General features: G+C 39.8%; 1 pseudogene; it reads left to right on the forward strand.

Annotated features, from left to right (window-relative positions):
• LOC101649110 overlaps window positions 1–501 on the forward strand; it is a 2,238-nt pseudogene extending 1,737 nt beyond the window's left edge.
• Window positions 502–23,488: the final 22,987 nt, after the last annotated feature.

Genomic DNA, 23,488 nt, shown 5'->3' on the forward strand with positions numbered 1-23,488 from the left:
TAGAGCGGCCACCAGGCATGCCTGACCGCTGACCTGTCTGCTTCCCTTCAGGTGGTGACCGTGGCAGAGGCGGCCCTGGTGGCATGCGGGGCGGGAGAGGTGGCCTCATGGACCGCGGAGGTCCTGGCGGAATGTTCAGAGGTGGCCGTGGTGGAGACCGAGGTGGCTTCCGTGGCGGTCGAGGCCCTGGTGGCATGCGGGGCGGGAGAGGTGGCCTCATGGACTGCGGAGGTCCCGGCGGAATGTTCAGAGGTGGCCGTGGTGGAGACCAAGGTGGCTTCCGTGGCGGTCGAAGGAATGGACCGAGGTGGCTTTGGTGGAAGAAGACGAGGTGGTCCCGGGCGTCCCCCTGGATCATTGATGGAGCAGGTGGGAGGAAGAAGAGGTGGGCGTGGTGGACCTTGGAAAATGGATAAAGGCGAGCACCGCCAAGAGCGCAGAGACCGGCCCTATTGGACGAGACCCCGCAGAGCTGCATTGACTACCAGATTTATTTTTTAAACCAGAAAATGTTTTAAATTTATAATTCCATATTTATAATGTTGGACACAACATTATGATTATTCCTTGTCGTACTTTAAGTATTTTTCACTATTTGTGGAGAAATATTAAAACAAGTTAAATGGTAGGGGGGGAAGAAGAGTTGTTGAATGGTTTTAAGCAACATTACACTAGTTTGTGATATCAATGATATTGCTCTCTAGTTTGAGCATTCTATTGGGTCATCTTTCTTTAAGATGGGTACAAATATGGATCTATTCTAGTCAGTTGGTCAAGTGGCTATCTCCCACAGTTCCTGGTAAAGACAAGTCAGTGTATCCAGTGCTTCATCAGTTTGTGGAAACATTTTTGTGTTCTGTCAATTCTTGGAGCCTTGTTTTTGGTTAATGCCTTCAGTGCAGCATATACTTCTTCATCATTCCGTACCAATGGTTCTTCTCAAATGGTACCTCTAGAAATGGTTGAATGTTGACTAATTCTGTTGGGTACAGTAATTCTATGTATTCTTTACACCATTGGAAATGGTGCTTCCTGCATCATTCAATATTTTACCCAGACTATATTGCAACTAAAACCTTGGATACTTTCTTGAGTTCTATCAGTTGAAGATATGCTGAGCATGTTCTTCTTTTTGGTTTCTAGCTCTATGTTTTTGCTTTTTTTGTCTTCTCCAGCTGTCCTTTGAAGTTTTCTGTTCAGCTCTTTCATTTAATCATTTCTTCCATCTCTGTTAGCTACTCTACCGTTAAAGCAAGTTTCAGAGTGTCTTCTGACATCTGTGCTGATCCTTTCTATCTTTCCAGTCTTTTTAATGACCTTTTGCCATCTTCATGACTGATATTTTTTATGCTGTCCCCCCACTCATCAGGTACTCTCTCATTAATGTCCAGGGCATCAAATCTGTTCTTGAAATATACCTGAAATTCAAGTGGGATAGACTCAAGGTGTACTTTAACTCTAATGGACTTGTTTGAATTTTCTTTAGCTTCAACCTGAATTTACTTATAAGCAATTGGTGGTCTGTTTAATACTCAGCCCTGGCCTCGTTTTAGCTGCCAATAATGAACTTTACCATCATGTCTTCCCACAGATGTAGTCAATTGAATTTCTCTGTATTCCATGTAGAGGAGTGCACATGAATATTCACTTTTGTGTTGTTGAAATGAAGAAATGGTTGGTTTTGCAAAATTATATCATGCAATTTTGTTTCTTTTCTATCACTAAGGCCACGTTTTCCAACTACTGTTCTTTCCTCCTTGTTCCCGTTTTTTTTTCCCTAAACTATTTTATTTTATATTCATTTAATTAATTTATTATTTAAAAAAAAATTTTATTTGGGACTCTTACAGCTCTTATAACAATCCATACACACATCCATTGTGTCAAGCACATTTGTACATATGTTTCCATCATCATTTTCAAAACTTTTTTTTTCTACTTGAGCCCTTGGTATCAGCTCCTCAATTCCCCGCCCCCGCCCCCCCAAAAGTTGTATGTTTCATCATTGCTACACTGCACCCTGACTGGCTTATCTCTTCCTTGGACCCTTCTGTGAGGGGATGTCCAATTGTCTACAAATGGGCTTTGGGCTTCCACTCTGCCAACCCCATCATTCACAATTCACATCTACATGATTTTTTGTTCTGGGTCTTTGATGCCTGATACTTGATCCCACTGACACATCATGATCACACAGGCTGGTGTGCTTCTTCCGTGTGGGCTTTGTTGCTTCTCAGCTAGATGGCCACTTGTTTATATTCAAGCCTTTAAGACCCCAGATGCTATATCTTTTGATAGCCAGACGCCAACAGTTTTCTTCACCACATTTGCTTATGCACCCATCTAGTCTTCAGCGATTATGTCTGGAAGGTGAGCATCACAGAATGCCGGGTTCTTAGAACAAAGTGTTCCTGTGTTGAGGGAATACATGAGTAGAGGTCCTATGTCCATCTGCTACCTTAATACTTAGCATATAATTATATGTACATAGATTTATTTCTCTGTTGTTATATATAAATAGATTTAATTAGGTACATTTTGCATTCACATAGCCAATAATTACCAATGCATGTCTGATCAACCTCAGAATAAAAATTTCAGTAAAATTCTTTAATTTCTGCACAACTAGCTTTGGTAGTTTCTCTTAATCCAGGTTATCTATAGAAACAAATACAACGGCATTCATCTATGTAAAAGAAAAGGTTTTATATCAAAAAGTAATTAAATATCAAGAGGACATCCTTACTCAGTGCAACTCAAGTTCATAAATCTATTGCTAGTCCATCTTCAGACTCACAAGTCCACATTCCAGTGACACCGAATGATAAACCAGGAAGCAGAAGATTATAGGCCAGTGGGTACAGTCATGTGGGTCCAACTGGTAGAAACATGGCAGGGGGCTAGCTGCTCTCAGGTTTGCGTGGCTCCATAGAGGCATGCAGCATTCCAGCAGGCAGGAGGGTGGAGGAACAGAGAGGGAGGGAGTTCTCAGATCCCTCACTCGCATACTAAAGCTGTCACCAAGCTACTCTTTGATTGACAGGTTTGACTGCACCCCTTGCCAGGAGTAACCAACAACCACATGGTTGTTGGATAAATAAATTTAAATAATAGTCATAGTCATTGAATTTCCTTGTATGAAGATATACATTATCCTATCACAGATAACATTGTACTTCCAGATAAATCTTGAAATGTCATTTTTGTTAATGAATGTGACACCATTCCTCTTAAATTTGTCATTCCTGGCATAGTAAACTATAAGATGATTTTCTGATTAAGAATGGTCAATACTAATCCATATCAGCTCACTAACACCAAGGACATTGATCTTTGTGCATTCCGTTTCATTTTTGACAACTTCTCATTTTCTGAGATTCATACTTCATACATTCCAAGTTCCAGCTATTTTTGTTTTGAATCTTGCCCCCTCCACAAATGGCTTTACTCCCACAGGCTTCCCATGTTCGCATGACAATGGTCGACTTTACTTTTATGGTAGCTCTTCCTCAGTCAGATTGTGAGTGCCTTTTTACTGAGGGCCTCTTCTGCTGCCTCTATTTCTAATAATGTCCTCCTGTGATTCATGAGGTTTTCGGCATCTGACAGTTTTGCTGCTAAGGCTTTCAGTAGATAATTCCTCAGAAGTTGCCATCCCATCCCTTCTTCGTAGTCTGTTCTTAGTCTGCAAGCTCTGCTGAGATGTATTGACTTTGGGTGACTCTAATGTGATTTGAAATACCAGTGTCATAGCTCTCAGCAACAAGCCAGTCACCACGGTACAACACACAAATAATAGCTAGCAAAAATGGACACTTGAACTTACTTATAATTGGACAGCATAATACTCACATTTTAAATGAATTCATGAACTAATCCTCACAGAACCAGTTATCCACTATCCACTATAAATGTAAGAAAACTGAATTTCTGCATCTTCTCCAGAGCTAATGAGGTACCAACCAGACGATTGCTGATCATTTACCATTAACAGTTCTACTCTACTTCTTCCCATTGCTACAGACCATTGTCTTTAAAAAGTCAGTCCCACCAGAATTCCTTAGAGTGCTTGTTTGGAATAGTTTCCTTTATCCATTCCAAGCAAACTGAGTCAGAATCTCAGGGTGGAACCCAGAAATCTCTATTTTTTAAAAATCCCCAGCTATTTCCCAAACTATCATATTCATATATTGAAGAGTGTACACTACTTAAGAGACAGTATATTATAGTCCTCAAGGGCATAGGTACTCTAGTCAGGGTACCTGGTTCAAATATCTTCATGCTACCACTGACTACCCCTGTAACTCAAACAAGCTACTTACTATACCTGGGCCTCAGTTGTCACACCTGTGAAATGGGGATAATGAGCATAGGTGCCTTAGTAAAGTCATGTATTACATCAGGCAACACATCCAGAAGAATGTCTACCCCTAAGTGAATGCTCACTAATTGAGCAGTTAGCAGTAATTCTGACACCATTGCCATAGACACAGGAAAAGGAACTTTCATCATTTCCATCTTGCTGTAGTTAGATGATTGTATGACACCTTGAATATGTATGAAAATGGAGGGATGGAGTCCAGCCTATCATCCAGTCACAGCCTGATGATGTCTTCTGTGGGGATGCTGCCTTCTTATAAGCGAGAAACTGGGAAACTTCCTTTCTTTCTCTCTGTCCTTTCACCTTCCTTCCTGCTTGCCTCCATAGATGCTCTCACAACCCTGAGAGCTGTAGGCACCCTGATATGTTTCCATTGACCTTGGATCCACACCACTCTACACCCACTGGCCGGTGCTCCCCCTACATCCCACATCACCTTTCTGTGTCATCAGCCTACAGCTGTGTGATGCTGGAGAAAGCCCTGACTTACCTAGGACTTGTGGGCCTTGAATTGGATTGGGCTAGGATGGCTTCTCATCATAAGATTGTTTGTTGATATAAAGCTCTTTCTTACACATATTTGGGTGTCAGTAGACTTGTTTCTCTAGACCAGTGGTTCTCAACCTTCCTAATGCCATGACCCTTTGATTCAGTTCCGCATGTTGTGGTGACCCCCAACCATAAACTTACTTTCGTTGCTACTTCATAACTGTAATTTTACTACTGTTATGAATTAGGCGACCCCTATGAAAGGGTCGTTTGACCCCCAACGGGGTTCCGGCCCACAGGTTGAGAACCACTGCTCTAGACAATCCAGCCTAACACAGATCTAGGAAAATTTTACTGTAAACACTAATTATGCACTTGACTATTACCCAAGAAGCTTTGCAAAAATAAGACTATATTGAATTAATTGTTTATCTGCTTCATCATGGCTAAAGTTTAGAACTGCCAATATACCATCAACCATGACTTACCAGAACAAAAATACAGTGTCCAAGTCCGTGAGAATAGAAAGTCAAACTGGAGTGTAATTTCCTTCAGAGAATTCATAGAGAGGAAATGTTCCCTGACTTGCTAGCTTCTGGTGGCTTCTGGAAATCCTTGTTGTTTCTGACCTTGAGGCTCTGTCTGCCTCATTCCTCACATGGGCATTCTTCCTCTGGCTCTTTTAGTATATGTTCTCTCTCTTATTTTTTGTTAAAATACTTTTATTGGGGGCGCTTACATCTCTTATCACAATCCACACATTCCTCCAATGTGTCAAGCACATTTGCACATATGCCACCATCATCATTTTCAAAGCATTCTCTTCCCACTTGAGCCCCTGATATCTGCTCCCCATTTCTTACCCCCACCCCCACCCACCCTCCCTCACGAACCCTTGCCTACCCTACTCCAGGTTCAAAGATCTGGTTTCCTAACAGGGTCCCATTCACAGGCACCTTGGGTTAGGACATCAACATATATTGGAAGGGACACAGTTCAGACCATGTCACAATACTGCTTATTGATTCCATTACTTACATTTACAGCTAAAACCAGAAGAATACGTGACCTAAACAATAAATAATATTGACATAATTAATGTTATGGTTATTATCTGTTACATGTAAGTAGGCATCTGATATGGCAGTAATCTCTAATTTATTTAAATAAAATATTCCCCAAATTCAACAAATGATGCCAAAATGCAAAAAAAATACATTGACTGTTGAAGAAACAAGGAAATTATTGTGTTTTTCATATTGGTTCTATCAGAAATATCTTTCTGTCTCTGCCTTCCCACTCAGTTATTTCTTGAATATTACAAAATGCTGGTATACTCCCCATTCCTTTATGCTGATATCCATTTAGATGATCTAATTTTTGCAATAGAACTTCTGGGGAGATGGAGATAAAAAGTGGAGATGGGGGTGGAAGAAAAGAGATAAAAAGAGCTGAAAGAAGTATTGGGAAGGAAACTTACTTCATCTAGATAAAGAATACAGAAATTTAGAAGTCAATATATAAATGAACACTTATCTAAAATAGGTTTATGTATAGTGAAAATGAAGGTAAGATTTGCTACAAAATACAGATAATCAGTCCAGAGACATGGTAGAATTTTGACTATCAAGTAACTGAATCAAATTAATCTTAATATTTGAAAATTCAGTATCACTGCATTGAGGCACTGAACTTTGAAGATTGTGTGGTTGATGAAAGGTTGCCAATGAAGATATTCCTAATCCTGAGAGTTTCCAACAACACTTCAGCAGTGCTAGCTATCTTATAATAATTAAAAGAAAATAGCAAGCCTTGTAATGAGAAGTCCGTGCAATAAGCTTGGCTTCCATGCCCACTGAGTGAATAACCACACACACAAGAGCCCTGCAAAGATCATGACAGAGTCTGGCCGTATCAGAATTGTGTGTTGTTAGGAGCATATCCATCACTTGCCAGTCAGTTTGTCTTTCCGTGGTGCCCCTTGTGTTGTTACAATGCTGAAAACGCTGCATAGCAGGGTCGCTGGTGGAAGGTTTCATTAAGGCTTCCAGACAAGAAAGCCTTGGCAATCTATTTTCAAAACATAGCCCCCAAATAATCTATCGATCCCAACATGATATTGTCCAATTCAATGCTAAAGGTGAACCCCCTAGTTTGAAAGGCACTCAAAATACAGAGTGACCATAACAATGACCTCAAGCACACCAATGATCATGACGATGTTGCAGGATCAGACCATGTCTCATTCCCTTGCACATGGGCTTCCCATTAGTCCACGCCAGAGAAACTCCTCTGTTTTGTTTGCTTTTATACACTTGGCTTCTAGACCAGAGTCTGATGCAAAAAAAAAAAATGTCATTCTAAAAGGCTTGTTAAACTTTTGAATTATTACTGTAAGTCATGGAATTTTGCAGCTCGGTCAAAATGGTAAATATTACCTCTGGGGAGAACAGCATAGGCCTACCATCTCCTGCTTTGCAACTTCCAAGTTTGCAAGGATAAGTAAAAACGATTAAGATTTATTCTAATCAGATAGGATCTATTCAAATTCATTGAATGTGCTTTGTAAGGAATGGCATTTCTCAAAATCAGTAAGTTAAGGTGTGGCTTGGGCCTCAGTCTGCCTTTGGGGATGAGTACAGACTGCTCATTGATGGCTTTATGGGCCACCAGGAAACACTCATTTCCTATGAACCCGAACTCAAAGTTTACAAAAAGGGTGATTAAAGATTGTGTCATTTTTTTATTATTTCATTTTTTAGACTGTTTTATTTTTATCATTTTGCTCAGCTTATTTTTTTCCCCTGAGTCCTTAGCTAACTTTTTGACTGTAAACAGGAAGATAATAAAACAAACAAAGGATGCTATGGAACATCCCTCCTCCGAGGAGCAGTCAGTCAAACAAAGATAAGCGAGGGTCCTTCCATCCATCTCAGTCCCTGGAGATGGACAATGAAACTAAGACAGGAGGAGACGCTGGGTAAAGTGCTCCCAGTCTGCAATGCGGGAGTGTCTCCTCCCCTCCTCCATTCTTCACCCAGCGTTTCGTCTAAATGTCACTTGAAAATTTAAAAAAACACCTTCAAAAGACTGGACTGGACTGTTTGAAAGTGCTGCATTTTCCTAGTTCAACACTAAAAATCTCAGGGAGTGCATCCTTAACAAAGCGCTATTGTTATTTGCCTAAAATGCATCATAAAGCACTTTTGAGTCCACGCTGAAAGATTTCGTTTAAGGTTCATTTGCCCGTGCCTGATAGAACCACTTTGAGCACAGGTCTGGAATAGAAACGAGCGCTTGTCCAGTCAGGGCAGCCTGCAGGCTATGCTTCATTGGGTAGTGGCCCTGCGGACTTCACCTCCCAGTGCCGCGCAAGATCGACACTAATCAGGGGAGGGCTAAACCTTAAATTCTGATTCAATCCACTCGATTACCAAAACAAAGATGGTCCTGTGGAATTACTGAAGCATATGGCATGTGGGAGACTGAAGTGCTGGGATAATCTCTTGAAATTTCTCCTAAAATAGAACAAAGGCAAGGAAAGGAGGTGGGTGTGCGCAAGCTCTGGGTTGCAGCACCAACAGCCTTCCTTGTGTGATTGGTCTCTAAATGAAAATATCACTCCAGAATTTGCCATAAATGTGCGTTAAAGATGTGTGAGGAGGATGAAATGTTTGCTGCTGCTGCTGCTGCTTTTCAATGAAAAGCTACAGCAATTGGGGCTTTGTCCAAAGACCACATGCTGCTCTGTGTGGTCATCGGATCACCTCCTGCTCCAGGAGGGTTATCATCTCTGCTGAACAAGTACACAGACTGCAGTTGAATGAAAAGGAGTCTGAAGCTCCGCCGGCCGGGCTGGCCATTGATGACTGGTTAGAAAGCGTTGAGATAGGCCCTGGGCCAGGAGCTGTTGTCGTTATTATCCAGAATGACTGAATGCAACTTCTGAATCACTGGGCTGGGGCAATGCTTTTGCGAAAAAGCAAACAGTGCAGTGTGAAGGAAAAGATATCCCATCAGCTTAAGTGTTAGAGATGAAGTAATAGAAGGTTTCAGGGGGCACTGAAGGGTGGAGGGGATATCTTGTCAACAGATGCAGATAATGGAGAAAGATAAGCCTTGGATCATAAATCAGCTTGCAGCTACCACCTATGCCATTCAAAGGGCACCCTTGTTTCTCGCTGTAGCACCAGCTCATTAATACAAGTCGGCAGTCATTAGAGGTGGTACAAGAGAGAACATAATTTACATAGTAAGTAGTTAATCGTGGATTCTACAACATTCAAATTCTCAAATGCCTGCCTTTCTAAAACAATTCAAGTGCACAGTTCAAGTTCATGTAGCTACATTAAACTTTTCTTCTGTCTATAAAAAAGGATGCTGTTAAAAGTTATGGTTTCAGAACAATTGCAAAGCCTTTGTTACAGGGTGAACCTGTGACCTCTGTCTGAAATGGAGGTGGAACATTTCCAACACGAATGATTATTCTCAGTGACATTCAGATGCAGCTAATGGACACAATTTGCATGAAGGTCCCTTTTGGAGCGTACTCAGCTGGGAAGAGCATGAATAATATTAACTTTTGTAATGCAAAGCCATAAAAATCAATTAATTTTATCATAAATAAAATTGTATTAATACAATTCTCTTATTGGGAGAATTTTTACGACGACTGGGGTGGCCGGGTAACGTTTCAGCTTCGCATTCCTCTACCACTGGTGGTAATGCGTAGCTGTGAACGGTCGGTAGGAATGGAAAGAGGCCAAGTGAGAAGAAAGATTTAACAGTGAACCAGAATAGGGGCTATGGTTTCACAGTCCCTGCTGTTCATTAGCTAGAGCCTGTAAATAAATGCTCTCTTAAAAAAGAAAATGCCAATAATAAACTTCTTGACACACGGCAGAGCAGAATGGTTTGGGATAACTTCTGGATCTCTGTGGGAGCAATCAGTTGTACAGGTCCTCCCCTCTTTCGAGAGCAGATTTATCCGACCATCTGTAGGACACTCAGTGGACTTCCCTGTAGAGTAAACTGTGCCACTGAGAAAAACGTGACACCAGAGTCACATTCAGGAAGCCCGGTTAGAGTCATATTGGGAGATTTGGCAGTATGTTTATTTCTTGCATTATTAAAGTAACGATACTTGATCACCATGGGGTTTCAGAAATTTCTTGGAAAAAAATCCATTATCCTTTCATCCCATCACAAACTTTGTGAAGCCTTTTTCTGCAGTTGCTTCAGATGGTGAAACTAGGAAATCAGTATAATCCAAACCCACAAACACTCTTTGCCCTTTGGTGGTGACTTTCTCATATTTTTCCTACTTAAAATAGAGTGCTCTCACACGTTTATTCTATTGGTTGGTTTTTTTTCAGGAATATTAGAGAAATCATAGATATCACAGTATTGTGTTTTCAGTGGAATGTATGGTGCACACAACAATAGACAAGTTTTAACATATACAATCAAGAAACTATTGAGTTATCAGGGTATTTTCCAAATGTCCTACCCCTCTATGCCAATACCTTATCACTATGAAGAGATCAAGCATGAAATGAATGAATGGTAAATGAAAATTTAGGGCAGTGGTTCTCAACCTTCCTAACACAGCAACCCATTAATACAGTTCCTCATGTGGTGATGACCCCCCCAACCATAAAATTATTTTGGTTGCTACTTCATCACTGTAATTTGCTACTGTTGTGAATCAGGCGACTCAGGTGAAAGGTTCCTTCGACCCCTTAGGGATCGTGACCCACAGGTTGAGAATGGCTGATTGAGGGGGATCTTGAGTGATGTAAATGGTGAACTGCTTCGCTGCAAGTTAAAAGATGGGCAGTTTGAACCCATCCATAGACACATTCATGTGGACCATAACAAACTATGGAGAGCATTCAGAATAGGAATTCCAGAAAAATCAATCGTGTTCATGTGAAACTTGTACATGGACCAAGAGGTAGCTAGGGAAATAGGACCAGGGAATACTGCATGGTTTAAAATTAAAAAGGGTGTGTTCTGGGTGGTAGCGTTTCATCCTACTTGTTCGATCTGCATAAGGAACAAATCATCAGAGAAGCTGGATTCTATGAAGAAGAATGAGGCATCAGAATTGTAGGAAAGCTGCTGAACATTCTGCAAAATGCAAATTACCTGCTGACAGTGACAATGACTTGAAGAACTTGATGAAGGAGCTCCAGGAGTGCGGCCTTCGGTGTGGCGTAGACCAGTGCGAAGAAAACCCGAATCTCCAACACTGGCCAATAGGTGCTGTCATGGTAAGTGGAAAGTGAGGTTGAACTTGTCAATGATTTATTCTTGCTTGGGTCGATAATCAATACTACTGGGAGTAGCAATCAAGAGATCCAACCACACATTGCATTGGGTAAATCTGCTAAACAAGACCTCTTTAAAGGGTTGCAAAGCAAAGATGTTACTTTGAGGACTAAGGTGCCCCTGATCTAAGCCATTGTATTTTCAATTGCTTCATAAGCACATGTAAGTTGGACACAGAATAAAGCAGACCAAAGAAGAATCAATTCACTTCAATTACCGAGCTGGTGAAGAATGTTGAAAATATCATGGTCTGCAAAAGAACAAACAAAACTGTCTTGGAAGAAATACAGCCAGAGGTGCTTCTTAGAGTAACGGCGATGAGTCTTCTTCTCACATACTTTGCACGTGTTATCCAGAGCTGTCAGTCTGGGAAAGGACATCATGCTTGGTAAAGGAAGGGGCAATGAAGAAGAGGAAACCCCCCAACAAGATTGATTGACAAAGTGGCTGCACCAATAGGCTTCAATATAAGAACAATTTTGAGGATGCTGCAGGGCTGGGTAATGTTTCGTTCTGTTGTCCATGAGCCAGAAGTGACTTGATGGCACCTAAGAACAACAACAATAACGTATTTGCCTTGGAAATCAGGTCTGATGCCCTGATTCTGAGTGGTCACAGCCTTGAAAATGCGATGGAGAAGTTCTGCTCTGCACCCATGGGACCCTCGTGCACTCAACTAGATTGCAGCAAATAACAGTAGAGGCAAAGGAAACAAAAGGGGTAAGTTAGACTAGTTGGGTCTCTATATAATGAGAGTTGTACCTAATTAATAAATATTATAAAAATAAGTAAATAATCAAAGAAAGATTGACCCTCTCTTTACACAACTCATTTATATCTTTTTGCTTTAACAAAATTGAAATTTTCAGTATAACGCTGTCCATGATTCCTGTGTGTCATTCTAATAAATTATTGAATCTGAGGGAGTAATGGGAGCCTCCAAGTCAGGAGTATAAGGGTCCCTGTGCTTGATGGCTGACATCCTGAGAGAGAAGTGGGAACTTCAAATGTAAAGCCAATAGGCCAGAAGGGATGATGTAGTGGGGACTCTCAGCTTGCAGTTGGCACCGGGTATCTTGAGCAGACTTGGCATCTTTCATGTGTGATGTGTGCCCCAGCTCCAGGTGCCTAGGGTCAGAGAAGAATGCTATATTTGCAGTTGGAGCCAGAGCAGAAATGGAACAGGAGAATACAGAGAATTGATAAATAAAATTTTAATTGTAATTGAGCCTTGAAATTTGGTGTCAGAGAACAAAGAAGTGGGGTTTGAATTTTTGGCTTTTCCCTCAGAGTTCCCAAAAGGACTAGGATGAATGTATCTGTTGGTCTTTGCTTCTTAATCTACTTGAAGTTTGGGATAGGGAAGCCAACACCCACATCAAGCAATCTTGCTCATTTCCTCCACTTCAGTTTTCTTTGCTTAACAAGCCTCTAAGGAACAAAGGGCAATTTTTTCTAACTTTCCATGAGTAAGTCTCCCTCTTTCTGACTCAGCCTCCAGTGTCAGCCTTAAGCATAGATCAAGTGTGTTTGATATACGCAAAGATTGATTGATAGTTTAAATTTAATCATTTATATGTTAAATAAGTGAGAAGAGGGACTAATTAAATTAAATAAACCTATGCTTTATCCATATAACTTGGCTTTCAAGCCCATTTTCATGTTGACAGATCAAGTAATAGTTATCTGTTTTTTTCCTATCAAATACACTTCAGAAAAGTGGGAAATCATCTCATTCTCTGTTGGAAATTTTTAGACAAGAATGATATACAAGAGCCATCAAAGAATTAATGCTTTAGATCATCATCAAAGAACTAATGCTTTAGCATGATCAGTATATTAGAGGTATTGTTCATAATTTTATGGTGAGAATCAAAATCCTTAAAAGTTGCAGCATAATTTCTTCATCATATAGAGATATTAAGTTATGTCTGACTAAGTGGTAATTGAGGCTATAAGAACAGAGAGATGAAAAGGTTTACAACACGGATGAAGCTGAATGCTAATATTATGTCAACATTTGGATGACAAAATGTTTGGATGATCTCTTGGTAGAAGAGAGATCAGAATTATGAGAATTAGAAGAGAATGATAGTATGGAAAGTTTCTGAAGGTCAACAGCATTAGATGCTACACAAGGTCAAGCAAGATATAGAACTAGTCTATTGGATCTGAATATCAAGAGGTCATTATATTTTGAGCTGGAATGGTTAAGATGAAGTGGTGCAGTCAATAAATATTTAATAGGGCTAAGGAACCAGAGAGAAATAATAAAGATTAAAAAGTAACTTTCTATTAAAAAAAACAGTTATTATAGGAAGAAAAAATGTAGTATAAGAAGAGGCAAGCAAACTTCAAGGAATGTTATTATATTTTTAAGAAGCAAAACTGAGTCTGAAGATAGATAGGCTAAGTTATACTACAATAATAACCTTAACCCTCTGAAGTTACATTTATCCTGTTTTTCAAGTACCCAACGCAGGTCAGCAGATTAGGAGTAGGCGACTGCTTATAATACTCATCAAGAACCTAGAAACATAGAAAGAAGCCCTATCTGCACATTGCTTCCAAAGTCATTACAACAGAAGAATCATACACCTTGCTTTTTACAGCCAGGAATGAAAGTCATCACCAACTAATGATCTCTTATTGGTCAAAGTGAGTCACGTGACTGCCCCTAGCTTTAAAGGGCAAGAAAAGTGTAACCATATCATGTGCTTGGATATAGAATGGAACTATCTACTAAAGAGACATATGCACATACCAGACCAAGTGAATCAGTACAGAAAGTACAAATAAAGGTTGAAGACAGAGACCAAGAAGGGAATAAATCCCAGGGCACATGGACTTAGAAAGGAAAGAGGAGTGGAAAGCACAAAAGGGGAACATTTTTACTGAAGATGTACTCTAGTTTTAGAGACGGATGGGAAGAGAGGTTGGCCTTGGATAAAGATGGGTATGTGAGGACAACTAGAAGATGGAAATATTCATATTGGTTAGTCATATTGTTTAGTTTTGTTTTTAATATGAAATTAAAAAGGAAGGAAAATCAATGACTGACTATGACAAAATCAGGGTTGGAGTAACAGTGCCAAGTAAATTGATGCACGTTTAAAATGATTACTCGAACAAATGGGAGGCAATGCCACTGTGAGGTTGAATGAGGACCTTTTGATGAACAGGATGATTCCAGGAGTGTTCAGCTAAGATGCTTAAAATTTCATTAATTTGGTTGGTTGTTTGATTATGTCCCACCCACTGCCATCAAGTCATTTCTAATGCATAGGCATTCTATTTAGAGTTTCTGAGAGTTTATGTGAATCTTTACCCAAGCAGACAGCTTCATCTTTCACCACCAGAAGAGTTGTTGGATCTGAACCACCAACCTAGCAGCCCAACACCTAACTTACAGCACCTCTAGAGATCTCCAGACATACTAAAAAGCCAAGTAAGGCATAGTGACCCCCACTGGTTGGATTGTTCAATGTTTGAGGCTTTGCAGGGTAACAGATGAAAAGGAAGATTTAGAGAATGGTGGGTTAAGGGCACTAACAAAAAAAGGAACAAGGAATATGGACCACAGAAATACCTGATTAAATAGAAAAAAAGAAAATGTTTCTCAACTTCCTTTTCCTAATGAAAATTATGACTTTGTAGACTTCCTGACAAAGCAAATCCTTGAAAATATAATGACAGCTGTTTATAGGAGTCCAATTAAATCAAGTAAGATTCGCATGCTCTCTTTGGTAATCCTGGCAGAAGAGATTCTCACAGACCCACTCTGTCACTGGGAGTGACTACTATGCAAGTGACTAATAAATCTAACCCTTTTGATGAACACATGAATGTGTCATGGGTACCTACTATATTTTATCCAGCAAGAAAAGATGGATTCTAGTAAACTTGATTTGCTATTGTGAAGGCATAAATCATTGTACGAACAATCATTAGCACTAAAGACATCAACATAATAAAGCTAAGTTATCTAAATTCTTATACCCAAATTCAGATATGAATTCAAATTTTTATTTGTTCATTTTTGTTTTGTTTTTAAAAGCAATTTAATTAAAATATATGTTGAGTTGAGTCTGTTTATATGTAGAAATATTTACTTTCCTGGTTTAAAATTCCTAATAGAGTCTACTGAAAAGTTAGCATGCTGACACAATAAATTTACTTTACATATGTGTGAACATAAGGATTATTTCTGTAAAGAGTATTGAAAAGCTGAAATGATTTTATATTCTTCTTCCTGTCATTTTTTTTCCTTGGTCCATACGTTATTTCCTTTACTACTTCAAATGCAAATTCAACTTGCATTGGACACACGTTTTATTATCTTGTACCTCTTAAATAAGGAGAAAACTTGTTATATGGGGTGATAAAACTCAACCAGAAAAAGCATTGTATAAAATAATCCAGCTTCGTCTGATCCTAAAGACTTCAACTAAAAATGCAACCTATGCTCTCATTATCGCCAATAAGAATTGGATCAAGTCCAGAAGAAGGCAGTTTTCATCAATTGTTGTTAGAAAGAGAGTCTATAGTCTAGTGGCTTAAAAACCTTTGAACAATAAGTCTTGTAGAGATATAGCAGACTTGCCAAAATTACATTATTGCTTGAAACCATCACAAATTACACTGCACTTTAAGTTTTATTACCAAGTAAGACAGCACACAAATTCATTTCCATGTCCGTTGCCAATTTAAATGAATGGCTGGCTCCTGCCAGCTCAGGGAGACACTGGAGGAAGTGTTGCATGGATCATTGGTGCATAGAATAAATGATAGCAGGTCTCGTGGTCATTTAATCTCAGAGCAAAATTTATATTTTAAGTAGGCTTTAAAAATATAATGTGAATTATTCTGTAGGAGGGTAATAATTCAGAAAAGCAAGCCTATCAAATGCCTACTATGTACTTAGAACCATTCTAGATACTATGGATGATACAAAAATAAAAGATATAATATCTGTTCTCATAGAATTTCCTCAACAACTGGTCAAGACAAGTGCACATTAACAAAGAAAATATGTTGTTGTTGTTGTTGTTGTTAGATGCCATCGAGTTGGCTCGAACTCACACACAACAGAGTGAAACACTGCTCAGTCCTGCACCATCCTCAAATTGTTCTCATATTTGAGCCCATAGGTTGCAGCCACGGGGTCAATCCATTTTGCCAAAAGTCTTCCCCTTCTTCATTGCCCCTCCACTTTCCCAAGCATGATGTCTTTTCCAGGGACCATTCTCTCTTGATAACATGTCTAAAACACACAAGATGAGTCTAACCAATCCTCACTTCTAAGGAGCATCTGGCTGCACTTCTTCCAAAACAGATTTGTTGGGTTTTTTTTAGAAGCCCCTGGTACTTTCAATATTCTTTGCAGAACCTCGATTCAAATACATAGACTCTTCTTTGATCTTCCTTATGCAATTGCCAACATCCACATGCATATGAGGCACTTGAAAATACCACAGCAGGGGTCAGCTGTGCCACAAAGAACATCCTTGTTTCCCAGCACTTTAAAGAGATCTTCTTGTGCAGAAGAGGCACCCAATCTAATGTGTTGTTTGATCTCCTGACTGCTGCTTCAAAGACGACTAGTTGTGAATCCAAGTAAAACATTTAAACATTAAATTGAGGGTGATCCTGAGTGATGCAACCAGTCCTAAAGGAATTCAAAAGTAAGGCATAAAATAAATAAATAAATAAATAAATAAATAAATAAATAAATAAATAAACAGTTGCCATTCAGTCAAATTCCACTCATGTGATCCTATGTGCTTCAAACGAGAGATACATTCAATGCGATTTTCAATGGCTGAGAATTTTTGGAAGTACACTACCAGGATTTTCTTTTAAGATATCTTTAGGTAAACTCAAACCACCCATATTTGAAGTGATAGGCAAGCACATAAACATTTGTGTCAACCCCCTACACACACACACACACACACACCCTTCTTACTCGTGCTGTTGTTCTTCAGAGTCATGAGTCAGCATCCCGACCTGAAACAGAAGGAACCGCTCCGGGCCTTTGTCATCTCAGAATTGTTGGGCCATTTGTGGCAGCCATTACCAACCATTTGTTGAGGCTCTTCCTCTTTCCCTCTGATCTCCTATTGCACCAAGCAGTATGTCTTCTTCCTTATGACATGTCCAAAGTACATAAGACAGAGTTTTGCCATTCTCATTTCTGAGGAATATTTTGGTTGAACCTTCAAAATAGGTTAGGTTATTCTTCTGGCAGCCCGCAGCATTTTCAATGCCCTGCAAAAACACCGTAAGTCAAATGTATCAATTTTTCTGTAGTCTTCCTTGTTAACTGTACAACTTTTGAATGTATATGAGGCCATCGAAAATAGTGTCACTTGGGTCCACAAAGTGACAAAGTTCTCTGTGGTCGTGATATAATTTCATGTCAACTTGAAGATTTAGACGTGTAAGGGTGGAGTCTAGCATGTCAATGAAGACATAGGTGGTGGCCTTCTCATAAGGAGGGTCCTGGGACCTCCTCTCTCTCTCTCTGCCTTCACCTTTTTGTTGGTGAGCCACCCTGAGACCTGCACATGCCTTGGAGAGGCATCCACTGCCACTGGGTCCACAAGACTTTGCACCCACTGGCTGGTGGTCTTCCTGCATTCTGCCTCATTGCGTGTGGCTACATGAGTCTGAAGAGGGATTGATGGATTAATAATGGACTTTTGGACTTGATCTCGACTGTGCTGGGACATTTGCTTGATATATAATTATTTATATCAATGGTATACTAATATATCACTGATATATTAAAAATATATAATAAAAACCTGTCTTACACATATATCAGTGTCACTGGATTTGTTTCTCTAGTCAACCCAGCTCAACACATTATCTTTTCATTCTCGTGCATCACAGTGGCCTAATGCAATAGGTCATTTGACTTCTTCACTGCTGTTTCCATGAGCAATGATTATGGATGCAAGCAAAGTGAACTTCTTGATAATTTCCATTTCTTCTCAATTTATCATGGGGTTGTCTTTTGGTTCATTTTCATATACTCCATCTTTTTGGATTATTTGCTGAGTATACAGATTTAATAAGTATTGTGAGAGGATAAAACTCAAACATACATCTTCCCTGATTTTAAACCATATAGTAGTCTCTTCATGTTCCAAGGACTACCTCTTAACTCACATAGAGGTTTCACGAGAGCACAATTACGTGGTCTGGAAATCTCATTCTTGGAAATGATTCTTTTGATCCAGACAGTCAAATGCTTTTGCACAGTCAAGTGAACGCAAATAAACATCTTTCTGACATGTTCTGTTTTCAGTCTCCATCTGACATCAGAAATGATAGCCCTTGTCCCCGGTCCCCTTCTGAATATGGCTGGGACGAACGGCACTGCCTGTTGATGTGCTGTTGTATCATCTTTGATACTCGGCAACATTTTACCCTGTATGTCCTATTAAAGATGTTGTTAGATAATGGCCGCCTTCTGTTGGGCTGTCTTTCTTTGGAATGGAACAAACAGAGATGTCTTGCAGCTGTTTGGTCAGATAGCTATCTTCCAAATTTCTTGGCATTGACTAGCAAGTGCTTCCCCTGCCTCATCAGCTTGCTGACACATTTCAGTTGCCACTCCATCAATCCCTGGGGCCTTGCTTTTGAAAGTGCATTCGTTGTAGCTTGGCTTTCTTTCAGAGCCGTCAGTTCTTGATCATATTCTTCCTCGTGAACTGGTTAAATGTTGACCAATTATTTATGGTACAATGCCTTTGTGTATTCCTTACACCATCTTTTCGTGAATCCCACATTGTTCGGTAGTTTCCCCCTTAGTATCCCCTCTTTAATATTGCAATTCAAGCCATGAATTTTTCTTCAGTCCTTTCAGTTTAAGCTATGCTGAATGAATTCTACTTTTTAACTTTCTAATTACAGATCTTTGCATAGTTCATTATGCTACTTTGCTTTCTCTTTTTGCCATTGAAAAATTCTGCCATTGAAAAATTCTTTTCAGTTCATCATTTCTTCCACTTGTTTTCTCTACTCTTCATTGAAGAGCAAGCTTTAGAGCCTCTTCCAGTGTCCATTTTGGTCGGTTCTTTCTGTCATGCTTTGTTCATGACATTGTGGATTCTTGATGTCATCACACAGCTCATCGGATCGTGTGTCATTAGTTCATCTTCGTGTGTTCATGTCTTCATGTGTTAATCTGCTCTTGAGATGTTCTCAAAAATCAGATGGGGCATACGCAAGTTTGTATCCCCACCCCCACCCCCAGGGTATTTGTTTTACTTTTATTCACCTTCAATTTGCAATTATGTATAAGCAATTGATGGTCTGTTTCAAATTTGACCCCTAACCTTGTTTGACCGAACATAATGACCTTCTCCAGCATCTCTCCTTGCAGAAGTCTTCCATTTTGAATCATGTGTCTTAGTTTTGGAAAAGTTCACATGCAGTGGTTTCTGCTATTTAAGAAAGGTATTTGCAAAGAAGAGGTCATTGATCTTGAAAAATTCAATCAGGTAATCTCCAGCTTCGGTTTTATCACCAAGGTCTTATGCTCCAAATACTGTCTCTTACTCTTTGTTCCAAAGTTTAGCAATCCTATAATAAATAATTATCAATGCATCTGGATTGAGTGTTTGAGCAATTTCAGATTGAAGAACTTGATAAAATTCTCAATTTCTTCATCACTAGCTTTAGTTGTTGGTGCACAAATTTGAATAATAGTTTTATTAGTTGAACTACCTTTTATGAATGTGACATTATTCATCTAGAATATGTCACCCCTGCCCTAATAAACCAAATAATTTTCTTTCTCAGAATGTCCAATATCACTCCATTTCTGCTCACTAATGCCTAGGATATCTATCTTATGTGTTCCACTTATTTGTGACAACCTCCAATATTCTTAGGTTCATGCTTTGTACATTATTAAGGGATACTTTTCGGATGTTTCTTCTCATTTTGAGTCATGTCTCCTCAGCAAATGAGGGTCTTGAAATCTTTACTCCGGCCGCTTCACTATGGTTGACTCTACTTTGAGGAGACAGTCCTTCCTCAGTCCTGGTTTGAGTGCTTCCAACCTGAGGGCTCACCTTACAGCATATAGCTAACAATGGTTTGCCGTAGTCGGAAGGTTTGGGGTAGATTTTTTTTCCCAGAAGTAGACAGCTTGTTCTTCATAGTCTGTGCTTCATCTGGAAGCTCCACTGAAATATATGCAACTTGGGTGGCTTAGTTTTCCAGCATATGTACACCATCACAGCAGTAGACAAGCCCCCCTACAGAATGACACAAAAGCGGTGGTATTAACAGATAATTTACTACCAATGAATATATTCTGACTCATAGTACACCTGCCCTCCTGGGTTTCCAAGACTAAATATTCGCTGGAGAGAGCCTGGTCTTCTCAGAAAGAGTGGCTGGTTGCTTCAGACTGCTGACCTGGCCGTTAGCAACTCAGCCCATAACCCACTCACTACTAGGGATCCTTATCAACAGTCACAGGTCACCTATGTATTTAGAATTTATCTGACTTACATATTATTGTGCAGATTATTATTAAAATTGCTCTAATCCAAATTGAAACCCTCTGTCAATGAGTAAATGCTAACTCGTAGTGACCCGACAGCGCGTTCCCAGGGATGCAAATCTTCATATGAGCAGATAGCCTCGTCTTTCGCCAGTAGAGAGGCTGGTGGTGTTAAATCACCTACCCTGCAGTTATCGGTTCAACAATTACTTGAGAAGGCCACCAGAAAACCCACTCCAGGGTCACAGAAACACCCACCAAAAGAATGAGTGAGGAAAGGCAACGAGAATTAAACACTGAAGTGCTGGATTTCTCAGGGATAAGAGAGGTGCAGGCTAGAAAAGAGGCTGAAATGTAATAGGGAGGAAAGGAAAGAAGACAGGGGGTTAGAGGGCAAAAATATGGCAATGAGTAAAAGCAGGGAGGACCAGAAGCATTAAAATAAATTATGAAGGATATAGATGGATTTTTTTATTAATCATTTTATTGGGGGCTCGCACAATTCTTATCATAATCCATACATCTATCCATTGTGTCAAGCGCATTTGTACACGTATTGCCATCATCATTCTGAAAACGTTTTCTTTCTACTTGAGTCCTTCATATCAGCTCCTCATTTTCCCCCCTCCTTCACTGCTCTCCCTGCCTTATGAACCCTTGATAATTTATAAATTATTATTTTGTCATATCTTACACTGTCCTACAGCTTCCTTCGCCAACTTTTCTGTTGTCCATCCCCCAGGGAGGAGCTTATATGTAGATTCTTGTAATCGGTCCCCCTTTCTACCCCACCTTCCCTGATCATCTGTCCTGGATTCCTTGTATTTCCAGTTCCTATCTGTACCAGTGTACATCCTCTGGTCTAGCCAGACCCGCAAGACAGAATTGGGATCATGATAGTGGGGGGAGGAAGCATTTAAGAATTAGAGGAAAGTTGTATGTTTCATCGTTGATACCCTGCAACCTGACTGACTCATCTCCTCCCCACAACCCTTCTGTAAGAGGATGTCCAGTTGCCCACAGAAGAGCTTTGGGTCTCCACTCTATACTTACCCTCATTTACAATGATATGATTTTTTTATTCTTTGATGCCTGATACCTGATCACTTTGACACCTCGTGGTCACACAGGCTGGTGTGCTTCTTCCACGTGGGCTTTTTTGCTTCTGAGCTAGATGGCTGCTTGTTTATCTTCAAGCCTTTAAGACCCCAGATGCTATATCTCTTGATAGCCAGGCACCATTAGTTTTCTTCACAATATTTGCTTATGCACACATTTTTCTTCAGCAATTGTGTCGGGAAAGTGTGCATCCTGGAATGCCAATTTACTAGAACAAAGTGTTCTTTCATTGAGTATAGATAGATTTTTTTTTTAAGAGGATGAAAGTCAGAGAAAGTCAAAGAGAAAAATAGTGTTAGAGAAAAAACTATGGAGTCAGGAATTAGAACAGCTAGAAAATAAAAACAACATAAGAATAATATGAGAAAAGGACAGAGACATAAAAACTAGATAAATGAGCTGAGGCAATTTTAAGATACCAAAGGAAAATATAAAGGAGAGGGTAGAGAAAGAAAGCTTAAAAAAAAACTTCTAGGAAACAAGCTATTCAATGCTTTGAAAATTGCTTTCAGAACTCATGACTTTTAAGGTTTTACACTAACTTGGCTGGCCAGGACTTTCAGTGATGTTGAAGTTAAGAGGTAGAAACCCTCCAATACAAGACATAATCTAATGAAATCCTTCCATGATGGGTTCTACTATGAGCAATCAATCAATTGGTAGGAACTTTCCTTCGCGGTGTGGCCTGCTTCCAATATATGAGGACATTGTAGAAAGCCTTGTTTACATTTTTCTGGGTCTAGATCCTGGATCTTGCTCATCATCTGACCTCCGATTTTTTGGACTTCTTCAGGGGCCTACCTTGTTGCCTGCTGATCCTAGGGACATCAGCAGCATGGCACCTAATCTACTAATATTGAGTTCATCAGTTCTTAAAACTATATAACTCAAGAGAATCCTCCAGCCTGATCTGTGATCCACTGACTTAGAAGTTGCTTGCCTCTACAACTGTGAGTCATTTTCTTTATATACCACCTGACTAAATATGTATATACCTAAGCTTAACTGGTTTTTGCTTCCTTAGAGAACCTAGTCTAAAGCAGACCTTTATCTTTCTCTGAAACAGCAGGGCCTCTCTCAAACTTCAGATAATCCACCAATTCTCTATAAACGCTTGGCTAGCTCCAAGACCTCCAGGCTTCTTAAGAGTACTGGATGAGTGATAGGTGCCCATTCAGACTCAGACTTAATAGCCTCAATTACAACCTGTTGCTGCTCAGAAAAGTTTTTATTCATTTTAATTAAATTTACATTTGAATTTAATCCATGGCATGGGCTGGGTGTAACATTTTCTATAGTCCAAGTTGCTAAAAGTTCTCTGTCAAAAAGTTCTCAAAACCACCTATTCCTCAGATCCCCTTGCCTCCTATTTTACTGAAATCTACCCATTTCCCTTTCTTATAACTTTAATTTCTCTTCATCCTCCCTAATTTCTTCTCTTCCCCAACCACAATGAGTGGGAGAAGGGAGGGAGGGAAAGAGGAAGGAAGGGAGAGAGAACGAAAATGTTCCCCCTCTCCCTATTGCTCTTTTCACCTGTGGCCCTGGATTCATCGGACGCAGTAACTCTGCCACCTTGCCCTTTCAACCTCTTTCAACTTCCCTGCTCTACAAACATCTGTCTTAATGCCTTTTCTCTC

Source organism: Echinops telfairi, unplaced genomic scaffold (assembly GCF_000313985.2).
Source record: "Echinops telfairi isolate 266 unplaced genomic scaffold, ASM31398v2 ScPeMD7_3533;HRSCAF=4204_0, whole genome shotgun sequence".
Classification (NCBI taxonomy): Eukaryota; Metazoa; Chordata; class Mammalia; order Afrosoricida; family Tenrecidae; genus Echinops; species Echinops telfairi.